At 39.3% G+C, this 12,539-nt stretch overlaps 1 long non-coding RNA gene across 1 annotated transcript in view; it reads left to right on the top strand.

The window, feature by feature from the left end:
• LOC102385781 overlaps positions 1–12,539 on the top strand; it is an 81,122-nt gene that overhangs the window by 61,736 nt on the left and 6,847 nt on the right. The window contains exon 2 of the long non-coding RNA XR_003095344.1: positions 1,854–1,883. This is a non-coding gene — a long non-coding RNA (uncharacterized LOC102385781). The remainder of the gene's footprint in view (positions 1–1,853; positions 1,884–12,539) is intronic.

Here is a 12,539-nt window from a genome sequence, read left to right as displayed (position 1 = left end):
TAAGAGGAACATCAGATGTGTATCATATAAGCTCATACACTACATTATTATTGACCATAACCATATGGCACAGCACAAGTTTTTTCTTATTTAATAGAACAGCATTAGCTGTAGCAATGAATTTTGTCTAGACAGCTTTGTGACATGTTACAGTGATGAGTACTAATCTCCCAGGACATAAATGCGTAATGAATAATTAAAATTAGGGCTCCTCATCTTACAGATCATAGAAAGGTTGGCATGTCCTTCTGACTACATACCCAAGAGCTAGAGTGGTCCTCCATTGTAACCTGGTAGATGGCCTGGTTCTTTGCATGGTCTCAATTCAAAGCACATCATACTATCTTTGTTCCAGGCTTATAAAGGCAAAATTTAATCTAATAATTTTATGAGCAAAGAATTATACCTGTGCTTTTGCATTTGACTTTTTAAAAGACAGACTTTTCAAATGTTCAGACTAAAAGTATCAAAGGTATTAGGGGTAAAGACATTTTATTATATATGAAAAGCTAATCTATAAAGATGATTCAGCCTTAACTCAGATCATGCCAGAGGGAATTATTTTAATTGAATACAAGTTTAATCCTAAAACATATTACACCTGAAAGTTGAGATAAGATGCCTTTAAATTTTAAACTTTAAACAAAAAAAATTTTCCATTTCAGGTTCATGTTGATGCTTTAAGAGACAACTCTGCTTCATTATCATTCAGGAAAACTCCCCTAATTTACACAAATAAATTGATATGTATGTATATAATGGTAAACAAAGAGTGCTGCAAACTTTGGTCACTTTAATGCCTTGATTATATTTAATATATGCAAGATGCTGGAAGCTTTGTGTCATCAATAGCAAAGCATGAAATAATATATGAATTAGGAGAAATCCAATAACAAACAGCAGAACACTACATGCATACATATCACTGTTATTATAAGCAAATACAAGACTGCATTTGATTAACCTCAATTTATTCTTACTTTAAATTTAGTGGACAAATGCAGAAAACATGCTATAATTACACACGCATTTCCTTCCAAAGTTCAGAGCCAGTAAAAATATGGTAAATCTGTATAACTTAAAAAAGCATTTGTTACCATTTACAAATAAATAATAAAATATAACATACTTCCATTGGTTTCCTTTTTTCAGTTTTTTAAGTGAGCATTATAGCATTATATTTTCACTGCTAGCACATGTTGAATTTGAACTGGTAATGTATACAGAAGTGTCACCATTGCCTTGCTAGAAAAGGTATTATTAATTAAATTTATCAACACATGAGTTAAAAAAAAATTGTTACAGTTCACAATGATCTGAATGCTTTCTCATGGTTCAGCATGGACAGTTCTTTGACTGCAAGATTTTCTTAGCATCACTATGTTCTGTACTTTTTATAAAGAAGTTATTATTGAAAAATTATACAAAATAATCTTTTCTATGAGTAAAGCAATAGAAAAAATTCTCCAAGCCAAAATCAGTCACAGGATCTCAGAAGATGTGAACAAGCATCAGTCATCTTAGTGTTATTTTAAACTAAGTATTTCTATGCCAAAAGTGTAATAAGAGTATATCTATATACGTGCTTAATGGCATCAGAATAGCACATCCGTCTCTATGCTTTGTTCTGAGCTTGCTGAGTGAGTTGAAAATAAGGAATGTGCCCTGCAAACTAAGCAAGTTACTAAGCAGCTGAGGAAAACTTACTCACAGAAAGAGTTAGTCTGCTAGAGTTTTCCCCTTCAGTTATAAGTAAGGTCACAGTAGTATAGTTTTATAGCAGGGTTGCAACAAACTCAGTTTTTGCAGCAAATAAAATTATGTAAATTGACCTGCTTTCTTTTTTTTTCTAGTTTCATTGAAAAATCAGCACCCTCAGAAAGGTAAGCATTGCTTTACTATTCATTGCCTTGTACTAGTATAGTCAAGACATTTTTATCAGTCTTGCATGGATATATAATGTGACCAGAAAAAAAAGTTCTCTTAGTGAATTTGTGCAAACCTCCTGGAGTCCACAAGTCATTTTCTTGTTTGTGTTTGTGAAGTGGGAATGCAAACAAATAAAATGGAATGTAGTGGCTAAATACTCGGATCTTTAGCTAGAGAAAGATCGTTTTTGTCTTTGGTTTTCCAGTCTGATTAATCCTTTTATGAAACTGAAAGCTGCTAACCTCTGTGGCTAGATCACATGACAGTGTTCTTTTGTATGCTTCTGTAGTGCAGCAGTGCACCTTCAGGAAAGCCTATTCTTGAGGGTTTTTTAAAGCAGGTTGCCTCCACATATCACTGTAATGTTATATTTTAATTATAGCTTGCAATGCACTTCAGACACTCCAGCAGGACTGCCTAATTAACAAGGTTGTTCAGCTTTCACATAGTATCAATCAGCTAGTTGCTGAAAATGTCTTGATCTCATTTTCTGAGATTAAAGTATAAATGAAGGACACTTTGCTCCATTGTTACCAAACTAAAGGAGGACCATCTGGTTTGCAAATGTGATATTAAAATCTCTAGAAATGTCTGTGGCATCAACCGAAACCACATACTTACCATTAACCATGGTAGGAGCTCCACTCATCTTAATGGGATACTCGCATGCTGAAAGTTAAGCATATGCCTAAATGGTTTCCTTGATCAGGGCCTGAGGGGCTTATTGTCGAATACAATATTGATCTTAGCAACAAAAAAAAAAGAAAAGAGTAATAATAAACTGTCTCATTTTAAACCTGAGAAAAACCTCTCTGTATTGTAATGATTAGTACTTGCTATAGATTTTTAACATGATGTGGGATATTGAATATGATTAAATGGATTAATATAAGAATCAATTAAAATATCATTAAAAAGGAAATCATGTACAGCCTTGAAATGAGAAAAGCCTCCAAAATTTTTGCATTTAGACAGGTAAAAGGAATGGTAAGATGTGCTCCCTGAAAGAACACCACAAAAATTACTTTCAATAGCAATTTAAAACTTTAAAAAAAATCCTGGTGAGAATTGTTATCACTGATATTGGTAGTACTGTAAATAGATTCAGACTCAATCCAATTGAGCTTGCTTTTAGCTCGAGCTGGTCTACACCCCCTAGATTTCTTTAGAAGTCAATCAAAAAAAAAAACCCTGTTGTCTTCTTCAAAATGAAAAACGGGTGGTTTTGCCCAAGGTTAGGTCTGGGTTGTGGATTTACCACTAGCCTTAGGAGTTAAGCTGGAAAAAGAGTATATCTTTACACACCCATAGTTCCACATACAGGAACACAGTCTTTGAAAATGGGATGTTTGGACAGAAACCAAAATAACTACACTGATGTGTAATTCATCTGTGTGCAGAAGGCCAGACCTTGTGATGGCATATGTTAGACTTAAGTGGTACCCAGGGGAATATTTCACTTATGAAATCATAAATTGCTTTCATTGTGCCTTTGTGGTTTTTAATACATCATATAATAGATGAGCTTGGGGAGGGGTAAAAAAAGATATTACCTTTTTCCCCAAAACAAGATTCATTCATCTTTCTCAATCAGTAGATTATGAAAAATCAGTAATAGTTGTGTGAGTGACATGCCTTACAGAAAGAGCAGGTGCAGTCTCCTGCCTGGGAACCCAGCTCATTTATGACATCTTCAGCAGTGGCTTGAGGTCAGCAATAAAATATTAAAAACTAATAATAGAATTCTATAATTCTTCCTCTTCCGACCCCTCAGGTAAGCCTGACACATTCCAGTTGCTGATTACAGAATGCTGAGTACTTCATTAAGTGGAATAGTATGCTTTCTGTTTTGTCTTGAACAGTTTTGAAAGTAAATGTTTAAGCCATCCAGTTACAGACAAATGGACTCTTAGCTTTTCAAACATACTCTCTTGCTTTTCTTTATGTTAACCATAGAAGTCTTACGAACCTATAACAAATGCCAAATATAATCAGTTTCTACATTTCTTTTTCTTTGTTCTTTAAGCAGTTTTCACATGGGCAGTGTAAGCTTTCATTTTATGATTGACCTAAACAAAATTAATGTCACTCGAATTATTCCTTTATTTAATACTGCTTTTGAAGGAAACTTTTATTCTATAAACACTGATAGTTTACACAGATGTGAACAAGACTGTCAGAGAAAATGCTAGTAGTTGTAATGTGCTGAATAGCTAGCAACTACTTTGGGGTAAAACTGCTGTTCCTCTTTACTGTGGTTATCTTCAGAAACCAAGTAGCAGTAAAGCTTTGTTTGTGGATTAATGCCTTTGAATCAGCAAAACTGTGTCAGATTAACAATTCATTTAGATGCTGCCATATTTTTATACTATACAATAACAAACATGATTAGCACAGAAATACTATGTTCTCCTTAACCTGTTTGTAATTGGGAGAATCTACCGTATGTATTCTACAGTCCAGTTCCCATTGAAGACTGAAGTGTAATTACAGTACAGGCAATCTCATCTCTGGTAATTACAGCTGTCACCATCGATCCAATTAACCAGGATAACTAACTCTGCTGAGCCAGACTCGACAAAGCTTTCTTGCTAAATCCAGATTGCTGTATAAGGGGTTTTGTTTGGTTTTTTAGACTTTTCAATTGATAAAATTGCTTAAACAAAAAGATAAACTTTGTGGATTATGGTTGAGAGGGCTAAAAGAGAAATGTTATTTCACTGCATTCTAATAAGCATAGCTTTTAAATGTGCTTGTGAAGCAGACTGTAGAAACAGAAGTGGGCTCTTCAGACAGAAAATAAGGAAGAGTAAGGCCAAGGTAGCTGTCTGATGTGCAAATCAAGCTAGAAGTTACCCCAACACCTCTTTTGAAAGTAATAACAATCAATTACATCAATAGCAATAGCCATTTTGTTCCTACCCAAACAGACTGGTGGCCTTCATGGGAGTTCCTCCAGTTTTACAGTGGTATAACTGAGAGCAGAGCATGGCCTGATTGACTGACATCTCCTATCTCCTTCTCATCCTTCCCCATGCACTGCTTACCTGGAATTGTTTTTATTTAAAATATACTGCATCCTAATAACTACTAGAGGGGGACGTATGACCCATTGTGTATATAATACTTAGGAACATAGGGCTTGAAGGGATCTCCTGTGCCTAGGTATCACCTAGTCTGCAGGTATCACAGACATCATGGCATATTATTTGTTTTCATGAATGTTTTGAGTTAAACATAGCTAGGTTTTTGTCTCCGTAATTCCACTTGGAAGGTGGTTGCAGAACCTCATGGCTCTACTTGTTAGGAACCACCTTCTAATTCCAAGCCTAAATTTATTCATGTCCAGTTTCTACCCACTTGCTCTTCTCCCCACATTGCCCTTTAGCTTAGTCCTCCTCCTCCTTACTGTGTAACCCACTGATATATTTATAGACAGCAATCATATCCCATCACAGCCTTCTACTTGCTACACTAAGCAAGTTAACCTCTTCTGTTATTCTTTCACATGATAGAAAAACTTTCTATCATGTGAAAATCTATTTTCACATGATAGAAATCTATCTATTCATGATAGATAGACTTTCCTGTCCTCTGGCCATGATGGGGGAAATAGAAACATCTGAAATAGAAGCATGAAAAGTCTCTGCTTCCAATGAGAAAAAGGAAGGGACAAGAAAAAGCAAGCTCACAGATCCACTTTAAGGAAAAAACAACAGGCTCAATTGCCTAGGGCCCCAGCCACAATTTAGCCTGTTCCATGGACCCCTACTACTGATCTGGCTGTGTGTCTTGATAGCAACTGAGTATTTAACACACAATGTTTGGCAAGAAAAGCAAAGCATTCACCAGACATACTGCACTAGAACCAGTTTGCCTTATAATGTAGTGCAGGGGTAAGTGAACTTTATACGCCGCTTAATCATGCTACTGCTTCAACTTTTGATGCATGAAGAACTATTACATTCCCATTCCCTTGGCTGCTGACAATGTCTGCATAGGAGCTAGATTATGATACTGTAATACTTGGTATGATACTCTACCTTGTAAATCTTTACTTCTTATTCAGTTCCAGTACTCCAATGGAACTCCTCGGGGTGTAGGATATTCTCCTGTATAGTGAAGAGTATCACAGTCTGGCTTTCCAGTGAAAGAGAGGATACTCAAGATCTACATATCTCAGTCACATTTCATAATGCAATCTCAGGTGTTAAAATATAATGAAATCACTAGTGGTTTTAGGGCGCTTGAATCTTGAAGACATATATTAATTGCAGGTTCAGACACTGGGCTCTTTTGAAAGACCTTAAAATGTCCAGAGCAGTGGTTTTCAAACTTTTTAAATTTGAAGACTGCTAAAAAATTTCACATGGAGGTGCAGACCCCTTTGGAAATTTCAGATGAAGATGCAGACCCCTTTGAATTGTAAGTGTGGGTATTGACATACTTTTGATTGATCACAGTCATCTTTTGCAGACCCCTTAGGTGTGTTCTGCAGACCCCCACAGGGGTTCACAGATCACAGGTTGAAAACCACTGTTCTAGAAGTACAGGGTAGATAAGATGCCTTACTGTACCATTGACTTAACTGGAGTTCACTACATCAAACATCATACAGGAGCTAATCAAATGTTTTCGACTTTATTGAAAAATGGAAAGAAATAGTGATTTACCATCTTTCCCCAGTTTCCTACCTAGTATGATATTATTAATATCTTTTCTTACTATCAAGACAACAAAATACAGAAAATGCCTATTATCACAGTACTAATAAGAGTGGAATGTGTAAGGATACATGTAAGCAGATTATAAAGTCCCAAGCTGGAGCTGGTTCATATGCACTCTCAGCAGGTAGTAGGACTTCATTTGTAACATGGCCGAAGCTTTAATGGAGGTGTGCAGAGAAGCCTAAAATAAGGGTGCCACTCTTATTAAAATTTCCTAAAGTGCATCTCATATCAGATTATAGCGTAATAGAAAAGTCTATAGAGCCCCTCAATAGCCAGATAGCTCACAAAGATACTATGGGAAGAACTCTTGACCATAGTGAAATTCACCTGCCTGAAGAAAGACAATCACATGGACTGTTTCAGAGTATACCCTCCTTTATTCAGTGTGCTATTAAAGAAAATGAACTCAGACAGCCAACATTTGTGGCATCCTTCACTTTTTATTGCAATGACATAGTTAGTTTATGCACTGTAGTTTGCTTGAAGTTGTATTTATAGCCCTACTGAAAGAGAAAACCACTGGATATGCTCACTATGGGGCCACAAATGCTGCTGCATCTGACTGGGCATATCTACGCAAGACACTTCGAGTGCAATAGACTAATTGTATTGTGCATTCGCGTGGTTTGCAAAACGCATGCTAATACACTGATGTGCAGGAGAATTAGTCTACTATGCATTAGTGTCTCCAAAAAAGCATATGCCACCGCTAATGCGCAGTAGTGCCGAATATGGCACATTAAGGTAGTATATGTTTAGTACAGATACTAAACTTAATGTACCATAATTACAATGCATTAATGAACATGTGGATGCGCCTACTGCTACGTAAAATAATCCACAGGTTGTATCCATTGACTGTGCAATAGGCACTGCTCTCCCTGCAATGTCTACAAAGTAACAAAGTAAAATATAAAAAGAGAATTTCAAGCCTGTATCCTATCATTAATATGAGACATTGTAAAAGGGACATAAATGAGTAGTGAGAGTTTTTCTTGCATGAAGCATGGTGAATGTGTTTGTCTAAGAAAAAATGTGAGTGAATTAACACAGGTGAATCAAAGTGTCCTAGCATTTGTGTGAATAACAGAACAATCAGGTTGGCTTATGCAGCTCCAGTGCAATATTTCTCTGATAATGAAATTTGGAAACTGCCCATTGTTGCAGTGTTAATAAGAATGGAATGTAAAGGATGCATGTAAACAGGCTATAAAGTCCAATGATGGTTCATGTCCAATATGTCCAACAAATATTAGGACTCCTGGGTTTTTTTACATGGCCAGAAAAAACATGCTCACAGATCCACATTCAGGAAAGAACAACATCTTTTAGATCTCTTGTAGCATTTTTTAAACTCTGTTGTTTTCATTTCCTTAACACATTTATGAGCAATAATAGAGGAAATTTTAGAGGATCATATCATATCGAGGCACCTTTTGTCCATTGCCAGACCCCTTGTCATATTGTTTCAACACCAAGAAGCACCTGCTACTGACATCTCTATTGCTAGTGAGAAATCTCAGTAAAGTAGCTGGATGGTTATTGCTGTCAGCTGGGACCTGCTTCATGGAGGCGTTAAAGAAAAGGAGGTGGAAACTGTGCGTTGTATATTTGTTTATTTTCATGCTCTTGCTTATGATCTTGCATTATGCTTCTTATTCACAGAAAACTCCCATTAGCTGTACCTGAAGCTTCCCCAGTGAAAGAAAGCAACATTGTATCTTACACCAGGAGATATTTTTTCTTTTTTTTTTTTCAGTGAGCTTATTATGTAGTAGTTAAGCCTGTTACAACCAGTGAAACCTTGAATTTCTGGCCCCATAAGATAAAGGCTTGTAACATATGCAGACATTGCTATAGAATATTACAGCGGTCTTCCATATATGGAGCTGCTTTAATTGTTCAGGACCTGGTCCCCACCCTTCCCAGTTACTCTGTCCCCTCTTTGGTCTTCTACATTCTTACAGTACCCACTGTCTCTTCACAATGTATATCCATGTTTACGCCAGTGGGATCCAGTGGAAGATTTGCCTATGGATGTAACTCTAATCTGTACGTTTTACAGCAGATATTCCCCAGCACCAGAGATGTGCTTGGTTCCAAGGGTCATCCCAAGGTCCCATACAACTGAGTGCTGCTATCAGGAAGCATTGAGGGACATCACAGATATAAAGGAATTTATTCATAATTAGCACAAATTTAAAAAATTACCAATAAACATTCATTAAGGTGGACTCATATAGATTTGCAGCCTTTTGTGGTGAAAGACCTGGGGCCAGATCTAAAAAAGAATATTGGCACCTAAAACAGGACTTAGTCAGACTTTAGATGCCAGAAGCATGGACAGATGAAACAATTATCCTGTTAAGTTATATTGACATCGCAGATCAGACTGAACTGACGTAACTGATTCATCTATCCATTTTTATCCTGGTATTGAGCTAAACACCTGTCATTTGCAACCTATTTTATTCAAGGCACTCTTGAGCAGTAACTCCACTTGCCTTTTAAAATAGTACCTTATTTACACAAATCTAAGATGAGGTTTTTTCTTCCCAATCAGCATGGGGGGAAAGTCCCTCATCTTAAATTTGCATACAAAGTGGAGGAGGGAGGGGGGGAAAGGTGGCTACTGAAGCTCTGACTGTGGCCCTGAGCCCAGGTTGGGGCCAGAGTGAGACCTACTACTGCTGCTTGCCCCCACTCCCTGTCCACTTGCCCTCTGCAGCTTCCCCCTCACCACCTTACTGTCAGGTACAGCTTGGCTCTGGCTTGGGCTGGATTCCCTCCCGGGCATGGAGCACATGGAAACTCTATCCCCTGCCTGGCCAGGCATCAGTGCCAGTATACAGCTGCATTGCCTGCCCAGCCAATCAGCAGCACTGACACTGCGGCATGGCCCACCAAGGGCTAAGCTTCCACGTCTTGTGCTCTGGGGGAGAACAGAGCCTGAGCAACAACTGACAGGAATGGGCAGAGGGCAAGGGAAGAAGCAGTGACTGCAGGGATCTAGCTGCCCGGACCTGCAGGCTGAGGTGGAGCGGAGAGGAAGTGGGTCCTTCCTCCCCACTGCCTCAGCCTGCCAGCCTGGCTAGCATCTGCCCACACCCCGTCCCTCTGCCCAAGCGGGGAGCAGGGGAAAAGCCAGTCAGACCTCGGCTGGGGTCCTGCGGGGGCAGGGGCTTTAAACCCCCCCTCCCCATAGGGGTGTGCAAAACAGGCCCAATTCAATTTGGATTTGGCAGTTCATTGATTCGAATCACTATCCCTGATTCCATTCAGCCAAATCCAAATCTGAAGATTTGATGAAGATTCGGAGAATAAGCGATTCGGACATAGACACAGCTTTAAAAGCTTTTTCTACATACCTTGAGGTAGCAGGCATGGTCCGTGATCCCTGTGGTGCTGGCGCACATGGAGCATCCCACAGGAGTGCAGGGGGGCCCTACACGTGCTCAGCAGCAAACCCAGAAGTACTCCTGGGCAGCAAGCTGGGGGGCCTCCCCACACCCCTCCGGCTCGGCGATTGGCCACAGGGGGCCCTGGGTGCCCCCCCCTGACCCAGGAGGCACCAGTCACTGAGTTGGGAGGGTGCGGGGGAGGCCCAGTGTGCTCCCCAGAAGACCCAGAAGTGGACTGACTGGGGTGCCCTGGAGGGCAGCCCCTACCATACTTCTGCCCCCCTGTTCCTTGCTCAGAGAGGGGGAGGGGTGGGAGGCAGCCCTTGCCGGGTTTTCTCTCTTTCTCAAGTGGAGAGTGGGGGGCATGGCCACACCCTGGCCTGGGGCTGGCATGCTGAGGTGGGGCCTAGGAGGGTATTTAAACCCCGCTCCCGCAACCTCAGAGTGCCGGCCCCAGACTGAGGTCTGCAAAGGTGGAGGCAAAAGCCTGACCGGGACTGTCCCCTCCCAGCAGGGAGTTAAAAGTGTGTCAAGGGCTGGCCCCCCACACCCCCACACACACCAGGCAGACCCCAGCTGGGGTCCCCTGCAGGCCAGAGATGGGGTTTAAATCTCCTCTCCACTCAAGCAGGGAGGTGGGGAAGCCTTGGAGGGCTTCTCTCCTCCCTTCCCTTTGGCAGTGGCTGTGAGATGTGGTCTTGCACCCCCTAGCTTCCTGCCTAAGCTACTGCAGACATGTGGCTGCATTTCCAGAATCAAAAGTGAATGTTTGTTCACTTGCTTCTTGGTTGAATCTGTGCAGTTTAGACTAACCTGCAAAGATTGAATCAATTCAGTCTCTGGCTCTTTCACTGTCTGTACTTAGCCCTTACATATCTTCTGTTTCCTTTAGAGCAGTTCTGCTCAATTACATCTTTTTCATATGTGAGTGTTTGCACATATACATATGTTGCATTAATTGTCTAATGTTGTTCGTTATCAGGTGCATTCACTTCATTTAACAGTGAACAAGTGGAACACAATTATCACATGAACTTTTTGCACATTATTATGTCCCACTCCTGATATGAATGACAGCCTTTCTAGCAAAGTGGTTTACTGTGCATGTTTTATTAATGTGCAGTATCAGATCGTAAATATCTTAACAAATGCTGAAAAAAGCATGATCCAATATTTCTTTGTTCAATTTTCTCTAGAGAAAAAAATCTGTGATTTTTTTTTCCTTACTTCCATAATGTAGATCCATAACCTCTGTGAAAAAAATAGTCTTTTCCAGTTCCACACAGCTCATTAGCACTTGCCTCTATATGCTTATATCTGGTGTCATTTGTTTCTTCTGATATCATATTATGCAAATGTAATGCACAGCCTTGCAGTATAAATAAGAAGCCTTTCTCAGCATTCATTTCTTTTCTCAAGCTCTACAAAATGCATTTCACAAACATAGTTGTTTTAAAACAATTGCTTGAATTGGATGATGAATGAAACAAGATGTGTTAGAAGAAATTCCCAAAACTGCTAGTTTTAAAGGTCACAAACTAAAGTAGTTTAGCTTCATAAAATGGGACCCTGTGTCCTGGAGGTTGGCTAGGAGAACTTTGAAATAGCTCAGTGTGAGAAGTGAAAATCCTTGCATATCTAATGGAAGATTTATGGCTAGACAAGCTCTGAGGAAGTCTGTGATTGTTTTTTTTTTAATCCCAAACACAGCTGTTTTGTTAATTGGAAAGACCTTTTAATAAAGCTGAATGGTGGATGCTTTTCAAGTAGCACAGTTCAACAACTGAAGCCTTACTTTGAAGCTGAAGCCACAGCACTGCTTTTTCCCACTTGCTCAAAGGTAGTTGTTCAGCCTTATACTTTTACCAGGATATATCAAAATTAGAGTTAGGTGAATAATGAATTGTTCTGTTTAGAGGCCAAACTAAAAATTGGAGGGGGTTGCAGGGTCGGGGGAGGAGATCATTTTGATTTTACCTAAAACTGAGCATGTCATTTTGGACTTGGATTATTTAACCCTTTTTTGGCTTCTTTTTTTTTTTTTTAAGGTAGATCAGTCATTTTGTTTCATTTAGAAAATATTGAATTGATTTTTTTAAAGCTTTTTTGAAGTTTTTTACCATCTGGGGCAAATTATTTACCAAAGTGCTCCCAAATCTGAGTAGTTTCATTCCCCGTGAAATTGCACATTTGGCAAATTTTATATCGTATATAATGAAAAGAATTCACCAGCTCTAGTCATGAAGTACATATTGGTGAAATGTACATTAATTTAATACTACCGAGGTAGATATATTAGTGCAGTAAATGAGGTCTTAAGCAGTTGTGCTAAAGTGAAGCACAGCAACATTTCTCACAAGGCCCACCCAGCTGAGGATTACTGACGGCAGTCATTTGAATATCTCCTGTACAAAAGCGCAAGGTCAGACATAGGTCAATATTGTTTTCTTTCGTAGTGCATGTGCTAACTCGCCCTATG

This window comes from Alligator sinensis, unplaced genomic scaffold (assembly GCF_000455745.1).
Source record: "Alligator sinensis unplaced genomic scaffold, ASM45574v1 scaffold814_1, whole genome shotgun sequence".
Classification (NCBI taxonomy): Eukaryota; Metazoa; Chordata; order Crocodylia; family Alligatoridae; genus Alligator; species Alligator sinensis.
Note: the sequence above shows the minus strand (reverse complement) of the source record. Positions and strands in the feature narration are given on the sequence as shown.